Below are 15,876 nucleotides of genomic sequence, written 5' to 3'. Positions count from 1 at the left end.
CAGAGATTTCACCAATTAAAATCTCAAATATAAATATTAGTCAAAGTATATCACTAGTTGAGATTGCAAGGCATCTTAATAACTGTAATTAATTACACATTTTCAATCTGCTAAAAAGCAATAAATTGGGTAGTTGAGATACATCCAAAGTTTATTATTGTATAAATTGAGGTATCTAACTAAATTAGAGATGTAATAGTGATACAAACTAGATGTGGGATATTAAAAACTTCAAATTCAAGAGTGGATATGTATTTAATATTAAAGGTGTAGTCGTATATTATTTTAAAGAATCAAAGCTAAAAACTTTGAATAAATCAAATAGAAAAGTAAATAGACTTCACCTAGAGGACATTTCAAAGTAAGTTTACACATGTACCACTAAAGAAAATGATATTACTAATAATAAGAAATTTTAGGGCACAAAGTATACATTTGCTCTCAACTAGTGAAATTTCTACAGAGTATAATATTTCTATATACAACGATGTGGCCACATATAAAATTGAGGGTTGTACTAGAGAGAAATTGTATAGATCATCGAGGGAATGGGGTTAAGGCCAAAAGCTAACGGGTCATCTTAATGGAAACTGAAAAAGCAATCGAGTGAGAGGTCGCTTCACAATGTCATAATATGAATGTAATTTCAGAATCCTTTTTAGTCAAATTTACATTTATAAAACCACTACTACTATATAGTATAGCGAGTAGGGATCATCCATAAGGATTAAACACGTAGTTCGAATTTAACTTCGACTCTAGTGGATCATAAGATTGCAAGAGAGAGAAAGTTTGGTTGGTTGATTACTCTAAAATTCAATTAAATGAAAATGCCACTAAATTAAACTAAGTGAACTAGGATTTAAATGATAGGAAGAGAGGTCTCAGGACCTTAGAATTGCCACCAAGCTCATTCACCAAACCGCATACTTTCAACTAATTGGGGAAAACCTTCTCGTAATCCAAATGCGACTACTAATTGCAATATTAAGAATGAACCACCAAATTCAAGCATGAATTGTCTACCTAACCAATAAGTAAACTAAGTGTAGCATAACCTATCAAGTTTAAGCATGACCCATCAAATTAGTAACAATTGTAGCACACATCAATCTAGAGAATCATGGAATTTGTAATACTAAACGATGGAATATCAAAATCAAGTATAGATTATTTACCTAACAACAAATAAACTAATGTGTAGCACAACCTATTAAGTCTAAGCATAATCCATCAAATTAATTAACAAATCCATTCAATGAAAACCATGCATAGCCATCATTAAATCCTTAATTAATCACACGTAGGCATGCAACTAACATAGAAAATCTAGTGTAGAGATCAATTTTCAAATAATCACACATAAGACAACATCTAATCACATATAGAATCAATAGGAATAATTAAACCATAGAAATCAAAGGAGAACCCAAGATTCATTTTATACACAAGGCTATAACACTAAACACGAGAAATAAATCCCCAAAAAGTTAAAGAGAATGGTTTAAATTATAAGTTTGGGGCTCATCCAAGCCCCAAGGAGAAATCTAACCAATCATGGAGGAGGTGGATATGGTCATGGAACCCTCAAGGGCAATCCTCAAACATGGCTCCATCTTCTTCCTTTTCTTTTTTGTTGAATTCTAGAGAGAGACTGTATAGATCTAGAAGTGTTCTTCCTTGTGTCTCCACTCTCCTCTTTGCCCAAAACCCTAATCTCTAACTTTTTTAAAGAGAAAACTAATGAAAATATAAAAGTTACAATGTAAAATTGAATAACCCTTTACAAAATGGTTCATTTTGCCTTTTATACAAAACCTTTGGAGGCCAAAATGGGTCAGAAACATGCCCTAAAATAATGCAATCCCGCAGTCATAAGTTAGGTAAAGATTAGGCGAAATCAGGAATAAAACAACTCACTGCTAGTAGGTTTACGATTGATCGCTGGAATTTATGAACGATCGCTAGAGTTTATGATCGATCGCTCTAACATGACAGTCTTATCTTGACAACTGGTTGCCTTATCCACTGAGCTAACACTGACGTGGCATTACGATCAATTGCTCTAGAGCTACAATCAATCGTTACTTGAATGAATAGTGACGAGGCAACCTTATCCGGTTGCTGATGTAGCTACGAACGATGACGTGGCCAGCAAGCGATCGCTGAGATCTATGATCGATCTTTCTGCTCCAGGGTAATTTTTTGAGCCTTTTCTAGATTTTTCTACTTAACTCCAATAAGGTTTTAGTAGACTGTTTTTAGCCCGTTTGAACCTTATTGACCTGAAATCAACAAAAACACAAATTAGGACTAAAATGATAAAGTAAAGATAGATAAAGGGACCAAAATACCCTAGTTTAAGGCTTAAATATGCAATATTTCAGCACCTATCACACCCCCAAACTTAGATATTGCTAGTCCCTAACAATGAACTATGAAGTAAAAAGGAAATGAACAACTATACAATCTACGAACTAGAAAGCAATAAAAGGATAGCACCGTTTTTGTAGGGATCACGGTTATATTTAGCATATGCAACAAGCCTTTTAAACCCCTCGGTTATCCCTAATGGACGAGTGAAGTCTCGTGAGGGTTTCTAGAAATGATACCCACAAACATCAAGTTCTTTCTCACTTAAGAGTCACCAACATCCCAAACAAGTATTGAATGAAAACTACCTCAAGTATGCCATTTTTCAACCATTTCTAAACAATTTCACTACAAGAAAAAATGGCTTCTACGAGGGGCCAAAAACGCCGTGGAAACCTATTCACGGCGCATTTTAGGCCCTCGTGTATGAGGGTTCCGTAAATACTCAATTTTTTTTACGGGAAAAAATCTATCTCGTAGAAAAATAATAGATTCGCCGTAAAAATAATTTTATTTATATATATTAAATTTATTTAATTAACTTACGAGGCACCGGTGCATGCCGTAGAAAAAAAAAAATTTCTACGTCGAATTGTAAATTGCTGTAGAAAAGTTTTCTACGGCGAGTTGTAACTACACGTAAATAATTTCACGAGGTATCGATGCGTGCCGTAGAAAATTTTTCTACGGCGAGTTGTAACTACCCATAAATAATCTCACGGGGAACAAAAACATGCTGTAGAAAAGTTTTCTAAGGCAAATTTTAACTACCCGTAAATAATATCACGAGTCATTCAAGCATGCCGTAGAAATGTCTTCTGCAGTAAATTTTAGGTACCCATAAATAATATAAATCATTCTCACGACTTGCCATGTATGCCGTAGAAAAGGTACTTAGGAGGATTTTCACTTATTTACGGGATTTTAAGCTCGCCGTAAAAAATATATATATATTTTTTTTTATAAATAAAACAGTCTTAATTAATGCCATTTAATCATACAGCACCTATAATTGACATCACTTTCAGCTATAATTCAATTCAAAAAACATATCCCACTAAATATATCAAAAGAGTTAAAACATTTTTACAATTCATCATTTATTAATGTGCCAAAACAATTTAACATTTATCAATGTTCCAAAACAGGAAGTAAATTCATTTGTCAAGAAAATCATCAATTTCTTAACACTTCTGTTGAAAAATTGATAAACCTTCTAGCACTTGAGTTTCAGTCTGCACTTGTCAGAAAACCACCTCACTATACAAAATCCAAGGAAGTAACTGCAAAATCCACGGTATAAAATCCAAAAAAATAGCTGCATCACACAAGTCTCAAATTTAGAATACTAATAAAAAAGGGAAATAACAAGATTATCATTTATGAATCAAACACAAACATTTTGCTAAAAATTTCTTCCTTAGATCTGCCGAAAATATTTCAAGCAGATAATTTTTGAATACTAGATTTTTGCAAGGATATATGAGAACAGACAATATCATAATCTCTTTATATTTATGAACACTACAATATCATAATATGTAGTCTCTTTATCTCATGATTATGAGCAAATCTGAAACATTCTGAAACAAATCTGAAACATTGTAGGTTTTTGGTGCAATGATTATGAGCAAATCTGAAACATTCTTGTTGGAGTTAATTGTTGCAAGACCCATTTTGGAGCAGCTTCATCATTAAATGGAATTTGAACTTCTGATTTTTGTTTGTAGCAGTGTCAACATAATGATTCCAGGGATTTCAAATTTGTTGAACCAGAAGTGGTGCCTTGTTGTCTGTCTATTCGTCTTCAAGAAATTGAAATTACTAGATTTCTGGGGTAGAGTTATGATCTAGAGTAGAAGCTGATGCAGTATTTTATGGGAAATGCTAAAGTATTGGTAAAGATGACAATTAATCCTTATAATTCCGAATGAATTGCAAGAGGGGGAGTTCTTTTTTTTATGAACTGCTGGTGTGGTTGAGAGGGTTTCCAATAACATTAGACCCGGCCACGTATCTAATTTTGTATCAAATTGGCAAGTACTCTTCCTTTATAATTTAGCATTTCCCCTTTTTTTTTGTCAATAGTCTTATGTATGTAGTTGTCGCATGTGCTTTAGCTTTTAGTTGCAATGATCAATACAATGTCTCTTACAACAGCAATTTTGTAGGTTTACTTCAATTCTGATTCTAAACCCTTCTGAGAAATACATATTAGGTGTGCGTTTTAGGCATCAAATTGGAAGAGCTCTTATTATAGGCATCATCCATAAGAGTACATTTGTTGAATATGTAGGGTATATTTATATATTTACATTATATATTGTGGGGTGAATTGCTTTGTAAAGAAGGTAGGTGGAATGAGTTGTATAGACCACAAGTAATTGTTACATAATCATTTAATTCATTAATCGTTAAGTATTGGATTGAGTTATCAAGTAAGATTGAAATTTTATTGTTATTGCTTCACTTCCACAATATATAATTCACTATCCAACCACAAGATGACATATGGACGTTAGACGATAAAGAATTAAGCTAGGTTGTGTTGTTGTTGTGGGTACAAACATGTATGGTGGAAATGATAGTTGTTGTAGTATTCGATAGACAAAACGGATAATTAATTGACAAGGTAGCTGGGGTTGCTTTCAACTTTAGATTGTTTATTACGTGTGGATGGGGCGCAAATGGTAGGTATATTGCACAACTTATTGTCCGTAATCATTAATCAACACTTGAGCTTTGCTTTGTAACCATAATTAAAGCTAACTACATCTGGCCCAGGAATTTGAAAGCTGCTGGGAACTAAGATATTCGACCTTAATACATGCATTGTCTTTTTTTTCTTTTTTCTTTTTCCTTTTTTTTCACTTGCATATAAATATACTGTGTGTATATGTGTGCACCTTTATGGCGAGTCTATCATGAACTTATTTGGCCATACTATGCTGACCATCATCCCTAGCTTTTTCCTCAAACCATCATAATTGATGTAGAGTTTGTAAACAGATTGCTCTCTTTGATTGATAAATTTGAGGATCCATTTAAGCTAATCTAGCTCCTGGCTTGTTCATTATTCATGATGGACAATCAATTGCTCCTGGGACTTTTGGGCAAGTGATTGTTTAATATTTACTGTTGCACCAAGCAGTGACTCTTTACTAAGTTTACGAAGTTCTGCCAAATTAATGGAATTTTCTGTTTCATAACAAACTAACTGATTAATTTGTGTTCTAAATAACAGGCTAGAGTTGGGAAATTGAAAGAAGGTATTGAGTTTTCTTCAGCGTTGTGGGTTCGAGAGAGATGAAGGAGGTGAGTTTTTATTTTTTCCTAGGGACAAGGTTGACATGGAAGTACTAAGATCAGCTGGGAATTTGTTAAAGTCTACAACAACGAATCCCTTTTTTGGACTTCTATCAAAATGAAAGAAGATTAAGGTTCTTCCAGAGTGATTGACTTCTTCAAATTATGATAAAACGTGGCTATAGAGAAAAATATAACTTGAGAATTTGTATCCATTTGAGAACTTAATGTTCTCGAGTCTTACGTTGGGGTCTATCCTATTTATGAGGGTTTGTAAATTTATCAATAAGATCCAACATCACTTATCTGGAACATTAGTATTGTCTGAGCTTTTGTTCGAAAAGTGGATTGTGATATCAAAGTACTTTGTTATTTGTGTTATTGAATTGTAGGAGAATTGCATAATCTGGACTTACTGACCCATTTTAGTATGATATTTTTTTAGTCTAAATCCTTTTAGATGTGGGATGCAACATACTTGTATGCTCAGGAATGATTTTTCGTGATAAGGCCTGATTGAAATAAATTATAATTCTGGGATTGGTTCTCATTATCTCTGATGATACGTGGTATGTCTGCTCATTAGTATAGGGTCATAAATAATTAGAATGGTCCATACCCTACTACTGTGGTACTAAAGTATGGTTCCAATAATAGATGGAAAGGCTTCAAAATTTTCATGCAAAGACAAACTACTATTCCATGTAAACTAAAAAAATTTAAGTAAAGATATAAACAACATATCAACAACAACTTCTCCTCCACAACAATCAATCAAAACCTCCACATACGTTGATCTCATACTCCCATGCTTTCAACATTTTAAAACAAGAAATAAAAATGGCCTCCACACGGGCCGATGTACCATTAAGGTAATAAAGTTCAAGATACACTGCAAAATTGGACACTTAAAGGCACGTGACCCCCCTAAGTATGAGTATAAAAAGCATTAAAATTGTGCAATCATAAAAGAAGCATAGTATTTGACCTTTGTTGTAGACTGGAATCATAGAAATTCTGATACATCTCTGGCATTTCAACGTCATTTACATCACTTCCATGTTGGAGAGATTCACTCAAATTTTCCCCGTGAAAGTACCAGATAGTGTATGATTGATCCATTCCATTTTCCAATAAATGCCTAAACACCATTTCGAAGTGTTGGTGCTTTGCATTTAGACAACAATTACAAGGGCATAAAATCTTTTATGGATGGCCCGCATTCGCTTGCGCCTGATCAGCAAACCTCCGTGCTCCTTCTAAATACTTTGGATCAACTCTATAAAATTAAAGCTTTAACATTTAATTAAACATAAAATTAGTGTAGACAATATTAACTTTTATAAGCACACTCCACTACATATAATAACCTGTAAGTCATGTGCATCCATTCTTTATCCATCACCATTTGCTTAATTATTTTGTCTACTAACCTATCACAAAAGATTAAAAATTCTATCAAAATTCTAGCAAGAAGAATATATAACTATATTCATGATAGAGTCTATTATGTCTCTACTACACTTCTATAATATTATCCTCTACTACACTACAACAACTGAAGGAACAAAACTTGGCAAAAATAAAATAAAATAGCACACAACATGAAAAATCAAGAATAAGTAAAGAGGGAAAATACCACTACAATTATCTGAAAATGTTGTCAGGCAAATTCCATCTCTCTCCCAAACAAGTGTTACTAGTGCTGTTATCTTCGAGTTTTTTTGGAGGGAGAAAGCTCTATTCCTCTCAACCCTAAATGAAGTATATATAGGCAGCAAAGAGCAATTCATTAATAACAGAATCAAATTTTCAATCTCATCGCATTGCTATGCCTCTATAAGAGAAAGAAGAAAATGAATTTAAAAAACGGAGAGTGTGGTATTAAAAGGCAATCAATAGTACAAGCATATATTTCTTCCCTTCATAGGATGGCATGAAAAAAATAGATAAAAATGGCATCATCTATACAGAAGTTGGAGCATCACTTGTAAAAATATGTGATTCTATCCCATGAGGCCACGACTTCTTTTGCTTGTTTCACTAAAATTTACTTAATTCAGAATACTTGACTACGGCTAGCATTTCCTTAATGAATTAAATCTAGACCCTCTTCGTAATTCATAAAAAACAATCACCTTGTCATTTTGACCAATGAACAGATAGTTAATTAATATGAACCACTTGTAGGATCTATACTCGGGTTTGATCTGATGAGACTCTTTGCAAACAAAGATCACATGTACATTTGACACACTATATATAGTCATAGCATTCTCCAAGAGTTCTCCATTCACAAGAAAAAGAAATCCATAGTTCTCTGTTCACAAGTTCTCAAAAAGGGGGGAAAAAAATAAAGATGGATTCTCCCAATTTATTTTTTGAATAGGACCAACTATTTGTTACATCGATTTTAGGTTCTCCAAGAGTTCTCAATCTACAAGACAAAGGGCCTAGGGATGTTATATATATATATATATATATATATATATATATATATATATTACATGAATACAAATAGAGAAATCCAGCCAACAAAAGAGAAACCCAGACATTAAAGAAATGCAAACTCAGCCAACAAAATCGACAATAGAACGAGAGAAAGAAAAAGAAAAAAAGAAAGAAGCAAATTGAAGCTATCTTTACAAAATTGAATATAAGATTAGAGTGAATATTGTATTTTTTAAAGAAAAAAAAAAACCAAAAATCTTTGAGAGAGAATGATGGATTATTACATGTAGATGCTGAAGATAGGTAGCGAGAGTCAAACATAAGGTACCGGGAGGGATGAGGAAGAGTTGATTTGTAGGTCTAGAGAAGGGAATTTGTGGTTGAGGAATGGACACTATTTTGAACGGCCGGAGAAAGTTCAGTCATTTTAAGTTGGAGGAGTTCTCCGTGTTTTCTCAAAGATGGAAACTCTACTCCCAAAACTCTGATAACTTGTTCAAGCTGTTCTCTAAAACTCATACTCTAGTGATTCAATTTTTTGAGAACTATTCTCTAAAAAGAGATCCAATCATATTATAAACCAGCTTTCTTAGTTTTTGTCACTCAAAAAACATTTTAATTGGGATAACTGAGGCATTCAGAAGCTGTCTCATTGATCATGAACAATTTTTCCTTAACTGTCATGTAGATTATTATATACACCACGATTTTAACAACCTGTCCTATAGCAGTCCAAAATTGAAAATCCTTGCTTTAAGACCCCTAAATCAGAAAAATAAATATAATAAGGAAGTATGGAGAAACACCAAATTCATAATAACCAATATCTTCAAAATTTCAAACTTAAATTCCCATTCACTAGCTTCAATTCAAAGTGCCTAATTGAATATGAGAAAAACCAAATAATTACTAATTAATTTTCTGATAAAGAACAGAGAAAAAAAAATGAAAACAAGATCAGTTTGAATATTGATTATGAAATCAGAAAAATAAGAATCAAAATTGATAAAGTCAAATTCATGCATTGGCGCCAAGCGCTTCTGCCGAGGTTTCCCCTATCTCTGCAACTCAATCTAAGTCTGGGATGGATAGAAATAGAGATGACGAGTGGAGCAAATGATCAAAGTGATCAAGGATCGACTGAAAGTACAAACACACAGACACACATATATACTAGTATAAATAGAGAGAAATAGATTGGAAACAAACCTAGCAGCAACAGCCATCCACAAATCGCCTAGCACACCTTCGCATCTCCAAAGAAGGATTCCAGACCTAGGGTTTCTTCTTTGAGCCATGTTACCATTAGGGGTTAGGGTTTTCTTCGATGTCCAACTGCAAAAGATTTAGGGAGAGAGACGTTATGGCTAGATGGAAAGACAGAAACACATTTTCAGTACTGGTTAGGGCTTCAATCCGTCGACTATCAGTGTGCGTGTTTTGGGTGTGTGGTTATATACTGAATTTATATTTTTCATTTATTTTTATTTTTTTGTCAAACCAAGTAGTGAAAATATCAGCGGGAATTACATAGGCAATAGACATGTGTGCCCGGGAAATTGACTTAAAATTAGTGCTAAAAATTTTCAAATTACATTCACAACATGCTCAAAACGTTGCATGTTTTCAATTTGACAACAAGCATGTTATAAAATTTCCTTTTAACAAGGTGTAATTTTGCATATTGTAAATACCTCGTTGTAAATAATCATTTTTCTTGTAGTGTTTCTATACACGTACAGCGCGCTATTCAAATTCTTCTATATATAATCATTTCATTCACCAAAACACGAACTCATCACGCTCCAAACTGGAGCTCTGTTTCTATAATTAAGTAGCTCGATCATCATTATTGAGGGCATCGAGTATTCAATATAAATATAACTGGACTTGCCTCAGACAACTTAACTATCTACTCATTCAACAAACTTCCTGTATCCTCCTACCTTATGTGATTTACCTCTTTGATGTAGATTCACACTAGATTTTTTCCAATGGATGTTGACTCCAGCTCTTTGAAAATTCAAGCATCGTATAAAAGATTTACACTAGATTTTTTCCGATGGATGTTGGCTCGAGCTCTTTGAAAATTCAAGCATCATATAAAATCATCCAAATGCTTATGCACATATGCAGTACTCGAGGCTAGCTTATATATATGCATGGTAACAATAATTACAAAAGAAAGCCTAATGTAATAAATACTTCAAAATTAAAATCTTTCTACTACTACGGAAGCAGATGATAAAAAGATCTTGCATTTTCAAGGTCTCAATCATGGAGTACACACTTATTAGGAGTCAAAACATACTAAACTATTTTATGTGGGAGCAGCTAGCTAGCACAATGATTTAAGGTGGCTATTTCATCACGAAACAAGTATTTTCTTCACCTAAAAATAAATTAACAACACAAAAGGAAAAGAAAAACTACTTTAACCACAATCTAAGATCAAAACTTAGGTTATGTAGCTCAATGTAGTACTGTATATGTGTAACAAGTCGGGCCCTTACATTCTAAATCAAAAGCCTAAGTTGTTGGGTAGTGTTGCATATCCGCTATATGTACCCAATATCTTTCACATCCGGATTTGAAGTTAGCTAGCTAGCTGCTGCACAACTCTTTCGTCAAAGATGACAAGCTATTAGATGATCACTATTGAAGACAAGAATCATCAGCTATTTAATTTATAAGAGGCAGGAACTTATTCTTATGCAAATGAAAAAAGATAACCATAGAACAAGCATATATAAGCAATATATATGAAGTTATATAACAGAATAACTAGCTTCTGGTAACAGAACCTTAACAGTCCCTTAATTTATAAATTTAGTTCTTTCTGAAACTTGCATATTCTTATGCACCTTGGAAAAATGAGATCTGAAAATTTCAGGGAAATAACATTAGACTACTGTGCTAATTAAAACTTTTAATATCAATTAGCATGGCAAAGGACTAAGATACATTTTAGATAAATAACATTAGACATCTGTGTTAATTAAAAATTTTAATATCAATTAGCATGGCAAAGGACTAAGATACATTTTACATAAATAACATTAGACATCTGTGCTAATTAAAACTTTTAATATCAATTAGTATGGCAAAGGACTAAGATACATTTTAGATTTTTCTCTCTCTCAACATCCGCTTATAAAATGATCGAGATTATTAAATAATTGTTCTCAATCTATATCAGAGTTATCATTATAACATTCAGTCTTGATTGGGGACTTAACAGATATTATCAAGGCTTAGTCCCCTAAACCAATAATCCAAATATATATATATATATATATATATATATATATATATATATATATTCTTTAAATATTGTTATTTTCTTAAAAATTTTATTTCCTTATAATTACTAGATCCCAAACAATATCAGAATCCCAAAAAAAAAAATATTTTCTTATATTATCATATTTTAAAAGATTTGTTTCCTTATATTATTATACCCCAAACAATAGCAGAATCCCCAAATTTTATTTTTCCTTTATTTTATTTTTTTTACCAAAATTTTATAGTGAGCCCAAAGAATTAACTCCTAGTTGATTCTCATAAATATATATTAAGCTTTAAACTCTTTGCTTAAGATATTAACTCATAAATCCCCATATTCTTTTTCCTGATAAATCCTAGCCATTGTCATGTGCCTGAGCACTCATTGGGTTGCATTTTTTTATTCATATTTTTGTAAGCATGGTGTCACGCTTAGTCAAGTTGCATGGAGAATCTACCATGTCTTAGACCGGCGGAATGACATGACTGAAGTTATAGAATATTCCAGATTGATGTGGAGTTATGAAGTACCGGATGGATTTGAGAAGGTAGGGAGGATGTCTATGGATAAGGATCCTCTTCAAGAAATGAGAGGTTTTGCACACCCACCAATAAGGACCTCTTCTTTCTTGGAGGGGATCCTTGTCCGATGTCTATAAATAGGGAGTGTCATTTGTAACCTAGTGACATTTTCCTCCCAACATCTTCGATTAATTGAGATCATACTCGCAATAATGCAAAATTGAATGTGACATGCATTCACTCAAATCAACCTCATTTAACTTCATTTCTTCTTTTATCAAATGAATTTTTTTAAGATTCATATCCATAACATTCAACAAGTATATAAGGTTGTAAAGGAAGAACACTCAGTAATATACCATTCCCATTTCTCCTTTATAGTGAACCCTAATACTATTATATATTTTCATCCAATGCGGTGTCATAATTTTATCTCAGAAAAGTTGTTTCTGGAACTCTTGTTACTTATACAATGAGATATAAATGTTTTAGAAACAATCTATGATCTAAATATTCACCTAGATGCCGTGTAAATTAGGTTGATTTACAAATCAACCTAAAATCCATGTTAAAGATATATAGAGAGAGTGATCATATGGTTATATGTAGTCATGGATATTACCTCATATCCTTTTGATGTGCTCTTTACACATTAGTACTACCAGTAACACTAGGTTTAAATATACTGAGAATAAAGGTCCTCATAATTTCTTTTGTTCTCAAAATATGTTATTTTGATTACATTGTCCTGGATAAATCATGCTTGGCTATCTGTAGTAATATTCATCATCCTGGTTATTATGCCAAGTCTCAACTGCTACCATCAAATTCGTTTTTCTAATGTTTAGGTAAGTGTACTAACAAAAATTAATTTATTTTCCAGACTCCTAAAAATTAAAAGATATTTTTAGAAGTCTCATTGTTGAATTTTCTTTTAAAGCAAAATGAAAGTAGTACTAATAGCAGAAACCATAGTAGTAAGAAATATATTGTATCCAAAAAGAAGAAGAAAAATAAAACTCAGGCACAAATTAATTAACAAACATAAATAATAGAGAAACATACATATATCTTCCCCATGATCATTTCAACTGCTCAGCAGTTGATGGGTGATCTGAAACCATAATAAGCATGGGAAGATAATAAAAACTTTTAATTATTCAGAGATTAATTTCAATCTGAAGGAACTTCAAAAGAACCAAATATACATATATATATTAGAGTACGTTCATGTACCATATTAGAGCTGACTGTGGTTGTTGTAGACCTCCCAGGGTTTGCCATAGATTTGAAATTCTGCAAATTAATTGAGACACAAATTAAATAATAAAATGGTTCAAAGAATCAATTCAGCTAGGTTCTTATGTACATAATTGGATGATACCTGTGGATAGATTCATGCTGGCCATAACACGAAAGCTAGAGCGTGCAATAGCAGTACCAATGTCCCAACGTTGCGCGACATTTGAAGAATAGTTTGAAAGGTCTTGCTGATAATAATTATCAGACAACAAAGATACGTTCCTAAGTTCTTCCAAATCTGCAATTTCCCTTGCAATTTTGAAACCCTATAATATGTATTTGCATAAAAAATAAAAAATAAAAAAATAAAAAAAAACTACAGAAAAATCCAAAAAGAAAAAATTAAATTAAATAAAACACTCTTAGTCAAAAAATCAAAACTAATAGATATATATATAGAAAGAGATAGACAAACCTTGATTTTTTGCTCGAAATTGATGTGTATAGCCGTCTAAAATTCGAAGAAACTGTGGCTCCAAATGGTTGTTTCTCGTGTCCAAACCAGAGAGAGAACTCGAACAAAGAGGCGAACCAGAGAGATAACTCGAACAAAGAGGCGAACCAGAGAGATAACTCGAATAGGGAGACTATATCGAATCTATAACATCATCTTGTCCGCATCTTTTTCATCTAAAGAGAGAGAGCAGAGAGAGAAAGCTAGGGCTTCGACGCTACAGAGAGAGAGCAGAGAGAGAAAGCTAGGGCTTAGACGAGAGAGAGAGAGCAGACAGAGAAGGCGGGCTTCGACGCGAGAGAAAGAGAGCAGAGAGAGAAGTCTAGGGCTTAGACGCGAGGGAGAGAGCAGAGTTGTGTAGTCCCGTTGGACGCACGATATTACGCCTATTGACAAAAACTACGTCGTTTCATAAGGTGAGACTAATTTTTTATTACGTTTTCTATTTAAAAAATCATTTATCTGGCCTTAAGTTTCCCGCCAGAGGGACGGAGGGGGGAATTTTTTGCCTAAAAATAGGATTGCTTATCTACGGGATAAAAAAGGCGCCTTAAATTTCCTGCCAGCGGCACGAAAGGGGGAAAATTTTATTTGGAAAATAGTATTACTTATCTACGGCGCAAAAAAGGCACCTTAAATGTGAAATTTATTCACGGGCTTTTTAATACACCGTAAAAGAACTTAAGTTCATTTATATATATATTTTTTAACTAATTTTATTAATTGTGAGTATAAAAAATGGCGGGCAAGGTGAATTGCTTATTTACGGGGAAAAAAAAAGGCCTTAAATGAGTGTTTTATCAACGAGGAACATTTATCCCATTAAAGGTGTACAAATATGCCGTAAATATATCTAAATATTCACGAGCTCTTTAATACACCGTAAAAATATTTTTCTACGAGGATTTTACTAAAATGTCGTGAAAGCATGTCCTATAACGAGGATTCTTTCAAAAACTCCGTAAATGGTGGTAATCACGAGGCAAAATAAAGAAGCCCCGTAAATACTATGTCGTAAAAGCCTACATTTCTTGTAGTGTTTCCAAACTTCTAACAAGAAGTAAGCAAATATGGTCCTCCACACATCAAGTAGATGATTATACAAATCAAATCAACTCTAGCATCCTTTTTGAGTAAACCGACATCAAATATGTTGCTATCTTAGCAAATCAATAGAATGGGCACAATCGGCCTCAAACTAGCACACAAATTTAGTACCAATCATTAAGATAAAGAATGAACCCTTTACTAAATTTTTATTCAACTAGGTGCTCTTATTCATTTCACTCTTTTTTATTTTTTTTTCCTCATAGGATCAATGATGAAAGTATGGTGCAATGTAGTGATATTTTAAGCTTTCTAAAAGATTCATGTGGCAAGTGTTAGGTCAATGACTCCCAAATCGGACGACTTTAGGGCATTAGGTGTAGAAACACCCCTAAGGACTTACAAACTCAAATCAACTAGGCTACAAACCAAAATAACTTTCATCTATTCACTTCCCTACTTCTCACCTTTGTCAAGAAGCGCTCACTTTTTTCAACATTTTTTTTTTTTTAATTATTAACTTAGTTTTGGGGCCCTCCACCTTTTTAAGCGAAAATCCATGCTTAATGAGGCACGATTTCCGGTTACTCAGTGAAAAGGGTTTGTTATTCATCTTGTCACGAATGAAATCTTTCAAAACCTACTAGCTCAATTGGGATATAACCAAAGCAATAATCAACTAAGTATGTACCCCATATATGAATGTTAGTGTGCACCTGTGCAAATGTAGTATTCTAGAGTCGAATCTCAAAGCATTCTCACAAACAAGATGATGTGGACCACAAAAGCAGGCATGATATCAAATTTTTGAAAAATTTGCTCCTAAATGGCATCTAAAGTCATATAAGGAGTATTGAACTCTCAAGACATGAAATTTTTCAATTCAATGGAACATAAGCCTCAAAAGATCAAAGTCATTGCCAAAATGAATCTCAAATCTCAATCATGCAATTAAAGTTCAAACTTATGTAAAATGCAATAAATCCATCTTACCCCCAAACTTAAACCGTACATTGTCCTCAATGTGCTAAGAGAACAATAGAAAAGACGAAAAGAGTATACCATGGTGGTAAAAGCCTATGAAGCCTAATAATGATCCAATTTGAAAAACGTTTCCCCCAAACTTGGAATCAAGA

At 33.1% G+C, this 15,876-nt stretch overlaps 1 long non-coding RNA gene across 11 annotated transcripts; it reads right to left on the bottom strand.

Annotated features, from left to right (window-relative positions):
- Positions 1-1,744: 1,744 nt before the first annotated feature.
- LOC132300560 (uncharacterized) lies at positions 1,745-14,048 on the bottom strand. 11 transcript variants are annotated; one of them, XR_009480496.1, is made up of 10 exons: positions 13,655-14,048; positions 13,322-13,505; positions 13,174-13,233; positions 10,644-10,751; positions 9,340-9,465; positions 7,319-7,434; positions 7,050-7,112; positions 6,668-6,958; positions 3,587-3,691; positions 1,745-2,285 (listed from the first exon to the last, which is right to left on the bottom strand). It is a non-coding gene; the product is annotated as an uncharacterized LOC132300560 (long non-coding RNA). The 11 variants fall into 11 exon arrangements; XR_009480493.1 differs by lacking the exon at positions 1,745-2,285 and adding an exon at positions 13,003-13,051 and having other exon boundaries at positions 3,408-3,691; positions 10,644-10,785; XR_009480495.1 differs by lacking the exon at positions 1,745-2,285 and adding an exon at positions 13,003-13,051 and having other exon boundaries at positions 3,408-3,691.
- Between the last annotated feature and the right edge of the window lie 1,828 nt (positions 14,049-15,876).

This window comes from Cornus florida, unplaced genomic scaffold, assembly GCF_030987335.1.
Source record: "Cornus florida cultivar Cherokee Brave unplaced genomic scaffold, ASM3098733v1 CherokeeBrave_3.0.0_Hap2_Chr03, whole genome shotgun sequence".
Taxonomy (NCBI): domain Eukaryota; kingdom Viridiplantae; phylum Streptophyta; class Magnoliopsida; order Cornales; family Cornaceae; genus Cornus; species Cornus florida.
This window is presented reverse-complemented; position numbering and strand designations above follow the sequence as displayed.